Below are 5842 nucleotides of genomic sequence, written 5' to 3'. Positions count from 1 at the left end.
AAAGGTTATTGGGAGTAGGATACTCACAGGGTCTCAACGTACCACCTGTTGATGAAAATTCAATTAACAATCAAGCTAAGAAGAAAAAAAAGGGAATTTTATTTGAGCCATACTGAGGATTATAACCCAGGAAACAGACTCTGAGAAAGCTCTGAGAACTGTTCCGCCTGTTAGAAGTCAAAGGCACAGTCATATCATTCTCAAAACAAAGGATCATACATCAAATGATGTTTTACATAAGGTTCACCAAGGTTACTTAGTCCAGGGAAGCACGTACAAAGTGGGCTGCAAGTCAGCACAGCCCCCTACAGAGTTTGGAAAGAATGCTGTTCTTCAAAGAAGTTACATTACTAGTGTCAGAAGAAAGGGGGAAAAAGTTATCTTTTTTTTTTTAAAAAACAGGATTTATGTATTTATTTGTTAAATCTTGTTATTTATTTATTTATATTTTGGCTGCATTGGGTCTTTGCTGCTGTGTTCCGGCTTTCTCTAGTTGTGGCGAGCGGGGGCTACTCTTCGTTGCGGTGCGCGGGCTTCTCACTGCAGTGGCTTCTCTCGTTGCAAAGCACGGGCTCTAGGCACACCGGCTTCAGTAGTTGCGGCACGTGGGCTCAGTAGTTGTGGCTCGCGGGCTCTAGAGCGCAGGCTCAGTAGTTGTGGCGCACGGGCTTAGTTGCTCCATGGCATGTGGGATCTTCCCGGACCAGGGCTCGAACCCGTGTCCCCTGCATTGATAGGCGGCTTCTTAACCACTGCGCCACCAGGGAAGTCCCGAAAAACGTTATCTTTATGGCGAAGGCACTGCCGTCTTTGAGAAGATCTGGTTAATGTGTAAGGCAGATGCCCACTGCACGTTAGGGAGAGGAGGAGGCACAAACGGGTGCAGAGAGAGGATTTTATGTTTAAATTTTCTTGATCTGCCTTAAAAGGTAAATTTTGTTTCATCACACCCTGCAGAGTAGTTTATGAATTACAAATGGAAATGGGTTTGTTTACAATGGGGAAATCTGGATATCACCATGGGGGTGATATGAGGCTGTCACCTTAACCAAGTCATCAAGTTCACATTACCAAGACGGGACAAATTGACATCGTGTGCCTCCTGTTGTAATATCCTGATCAGGACACAGCATCACCTGTGAAATATTCTTGCCGAATATTTTCATCGGAAATCCATTTTTGAGGAAATAATCCGACAAACCCAAATTGTGGGCCATTCTGTAAAGCAACTACCTTGGATTTTTTTTTTAATGTCAATGTCCTAAAAAACAAAGAAAAAGACTAGAGAACTGTACTAGTTTAAAGGAGCCGAAAGGCGGGGGATGGGAAGCTACGTGGGATTATTGGGACAATTGAGGACCTTGGACTATGTACAGTATATTAGCTCACATTATTATTTCATTTTCTTGAGAATGATAATAGTATTATGTTTGTATAGGAGAACGCCCTGTTCTTCGGATAGACATGCCAACTATTTAGGAGAGAAGCATCATGATTTGGCATGTTTCAAATGTTTAGACCAAAAAAGTATACGTGTTTCAGGTATTTATGTATATGGAGAGAAAGAGGTAAACGTGACAAAATGGGATCAACCGATGAATCCAGGTGAATAATATAAGCACGTTCATGACTTTTCTGTAGGTTTGAAGTTTTTCAGAGTAAAATTTGAGGGAAGAATTACAGGAGTGAAGACTCTCACAGTCAGCTTCACCACGAGGTCGCTCTCCATCACCCTTGCCGGTAGAGGACCCTGAAATCCTAGGGCTTTGTGGAGGAAGCAGCTGGATTACTGGTGACTGCAGCTTCTCCACGCAGCTGGTTTCTGAGCCCGCTAATTGTGGGATGATGTCAGGCCACAAAGGGTAGACAGATTCCAGTTTGTCTGGTACTGAGAAAAAAATAGTCCCTGTATCTTAGACAGCCCTGATAGGGCGCCTCCGTGGATATGAGTAATGGTCAGACCCAGGGGATGAACCGGGGCTGAGAAAGCTGGACAATGGAAAGCCGGGAGCACCAGGACAAGGAAATTCTTCCCTTGAATTGCCTTTTCCTATTGAGATAAGATAGTACGTAATAAAGCACCAGACTCAGAAGTGCTGTCACCAGCGGTAGCAGCTGGCGTGGGGCCTGAGTTGCAGCACGTGAGTGCCTAGTGTTGTCAAGCATCTAGGGGGTCTCTCGAGGGCTCGCTCTGGCCTGCCGCACAAGGGGTAAAGTCAGTGACCTCAGACCCAGAAGGCCTGGGGGCAAGTCCTGATCCCACTACTCACCAGCTCGGAGACTGATTCTTTTCTCTTGTTCACAAAATAAATGCCTACTTCTCTCCTACCTGCCTTAATGATGGGTTGCAAAAACTGAAAACAAACCATGAAAGGGTTTTTCAACCCAAAGGCCATTGAGATGTCAGTATTATTATGACTTCCTAGGCATGAAGCGATTCATTTTGTAGCTTTCCCCCTCCTCAGGCCCAGCTCACCTGAATGTCTTTTAGGCTCTGAGTACGTTTTTAATAGGAGATTGCATGAGTAAAACCTTTCAAACTTCTGAGGAAGCAGGATGGAGATGCTTTGAGATGCTCTAGTTTCTCCTGAATAGGCAGAGCGTGGCAGCGAATGTTACCCCTTTGTTACACCTTAACTGGGAAGTAGATCCCCATCGGCAAGCAGTGACTCGCCCACACTGTCCCGAGTGAATCAGTGTCCCAGCTGAGCGAGCATGGGTGGCCCTGAGCCAGAGTACCACAAGGGAGAGGAATCTGGGACTCAACTCAGTCCAGGATGTGGGCCTTGGCATCTCAGGGGCAGTCAAGCAGAGCCGACAGAGTGAAAAGGGAGCAAGCCTTAGGCTGGTCTTCAGGAGAGGACTGAGCTAGTGGGTATATGCTACAGAGAAGGAGTTTAACTCAGTGCAAGGGAGAACTTCCCTTTGGCCCTGTCCCAGCTGCAGTGATGGCCAGGAGCTCCCTGGTACTAGAGCAATCCCACACAGCTCCATCACCTCTCCTCTAAGATGTTTTGGGAAGGTGCACCACTGACCAGAGATGGATCAGATGGTATTCCAGGGCTCTTCCAACCCTAAGAATCTGAGCCACTTGTGTCCAGCAGTGAATTTGCATTAACCCATCCTCTGCTTACTAGTCATGTGACCTTGGACATGTTTATTAGTTTTCTGATCCCTAGTTTTCTCAGATGTAAAATGAGACTATTAACATCTACCCTACTTATTGGGTTGTTAGAAACATCAACACAGGTGAGAAGTGATTCCTGGTGAAATCATAAATGTTCTCCCCACTCCCCCAGGCCTCTGCCCACAGTTTCTGGGTGACCAGGAGAGTGCCTGGACTGGCATGTCCCATGGGTCAGAGCAGAGGTCACAAATGCTCAAGGGATCGGCACTAAATCCGATTTCACTAGCCATCCAACGTCCCTGCTTCGCACTTTGCCCTCTCTGGCTTCCCCATCCCTCTATCTTTACCCTTCCCTTCTTCCTTTCCCTTATGCTCAGTCAGCTGGCACTTTCTGAGGGGGGTACTATGTCTCAGACACCCTGCTGGGCTGGGGAGCATGTAAAAAATACTCAGTCCTGCGAGGGCGTCTTGCCTGGTTGTGGGAAGAACATAGAGAACAGATGAGGTGGGCAGAGCTCTGAGGGAGGGTTGTGCTGGGGCTCACAGGGGCAAGCCTTTGTAGGGGCAAGGCTGGAAGGGCAGGCTGGACGGGAGAAGTATCCACCAAGAATAAGACGTTTGAGCCTGTCTTTCAACAGATCACTTTCCAAGTAGAGAAGGCAAGCGGAGGGCATGAACAAACAGCATGTGGATGTGAGTCTTGGGCCCCGCGGGCTTGGCTTCTCTGCTGGTCCTTAGTAAGCTCCTTCCCTCTGGTCAGCTTCCACAGGGAGCTTCCTTCTGTGCAGGAAACACTGCTGCCTGGTCACTGGGAGCTGTGAAATGTTACTATGAAATAAAGGCAGTAATTCTCAACCTTGGCTGGACACCAGCATCACCTGTGGTTTGTTTTCAGTTCCCAGTGACCAGGCAGCAGTTTTCAGTTTGTTTTAAATTCACATTTACTGGCCCCACCCTTCATGTACCCTCATTCAGTAACTCTGGGGCGGGACCTCTGAGACTGGTGTGATCTGCTTTCATAAAACTGGAGGTAGAAATATTGTCCCACTTTTGTTTTTCCAGTTCCTCACTAAGGACTGCACATGTTTTACTGCGGGAAGTCCAGTATCCCCTAGTCAAGATTCCCAACTAGCTTTGGTTTTCTGAGAATCCTAAAGGCTTAGAAGTTCCAAAAAGTGGTGGAACTGTGGTGGGATTAGATGGGGTTAGTCCGGTCTCCATTCTCGGAGGGGAGAGAACGATAGCAAGCAGTCCACTACTTATATCTTCTCTGAGCCTCACTTTCCTCATCTGTGAAATGGGAATATGAACAGTTCACACCTCATAGGAGAGTGGTGAAGACTAAAAAAGCACAGAGAACACAATATATAGCACGTAGTAAGCGCTCAGTCAACAATGGTTAATGTTATGGAGGCAATAAGACCTGCCTGGCAGTTAGAGGGTGGGCTCTGGAGCCAGACCGCCTGGTTCACAGTCTGCCAGCTACTCACCATATAACCTCCATGCCTCAATTTCCTTTTCTGTACAAAAGGGGTGATAATACCTCCCTCACAGAACTGTTATTAAATGAATGAATAAGTGCCAAGCACTTAAATCAGTGCTGGCAAACCACACCAAAGAAACCTCAGCAGGGAATCATGATTTCTGCTGTGACCTCTAGCTGCCTCGTGGTGTCACTGTTGGACACTGGTCCTACCCCCTCCTCAGCTGGTGTCCGCTGACGCTCCCAGCAGCCTTTCAGGCCCAGCTGTGGCCCTGCGAGAAGGAACCACTGCCTCCCCCTTTACTAACCGTGGCCAGGGGAGACGTGATCTCCTAATACAGCAGTTCACCTACACAGCCTCCTCCCAGGACACCAGCCGGCCTCGCAATGCTGAGTCAGGCTCAGTTTCAGCCCCACCAGCTGGCAGAGCCAGAATCTCCTCTCCCACCTTCTTCCCCACAAAGATCTACCCCAGGGTCCAAGGTCTCTTCGACCGTCTTGGAGCCTAAAGCATCTGAGTACATCCCTTTCCCCAGGGAAGCTACTCTTTTAAAGGAAGTTATTAGGGTAAGTCTTGGGTCCCTAAGCCCCTCTTTGTTCAGAAGGCTGTCCGTCCTCCTTGGCGCCAAGCAATTGGCCCTCGTTAGGGAGATTCCCCAAGAAATTAGCAGGTGCCAACACATACCCTTCTGGTGGAAACTGCCAGGGATTCTAAAGTGGCTGTTTGGTATGTTAGAGAAGAGAGGAGACACCCCACATCTGTTTGGAAATCATAGGTGTAATTTTTTTAAAAAACACCGTGCATGATTCTATTGATAACGTGCCGCCAGGGTAAGAATCAGTAAAGTAAGAAGACGAGACCTAATGGTTATTAAAACTCACCTGTACCAACGGGGGGCTGTGGGCTTACACCCTGGAGGCTGCCGTCCTCAGAACATTTTGATCCGAGAATACAGGAGCTAAATCTGTCCCTAGAGGGCGGCTGGCTCAATGATTCCCAAATTCAGTGCAGTGGAATCACGGGGTCTGACTGTCGCACAGATTCTCAAGTCTTGCTGATTCAGGAGGTCTGGGGGTGGAGGAGTGGGGAGGAATCCCAAATCCCAGTGAGATGCCACGGAAGAGCCCCGTGGGGAGGGGGGGAGGCAAAGCGGGTGGAGGGCTGCCCACAGAGTGCCGCTTAAGCAGGGGCTCATGAGAGGCAAGGGGGCTTCTGAGGGAGGCTCAGACGG

This window comes from Phocoena phocoena, chromosome 4, assembly GCF_963924675.1.
Source record: "Phocoena phocoena chromosome 4, mPhoPho1.1, whole genome shotgun sequence".
Classification (NCBI taxonomy): Eukaryota; Metazoa; Chordata; class Mammalia; order Artiodactyla; family Phocoenidae; genus Phocoena; species Phocoena phocoena.
Note: the sequence above shows the minus strand (reverse complement) of the source record.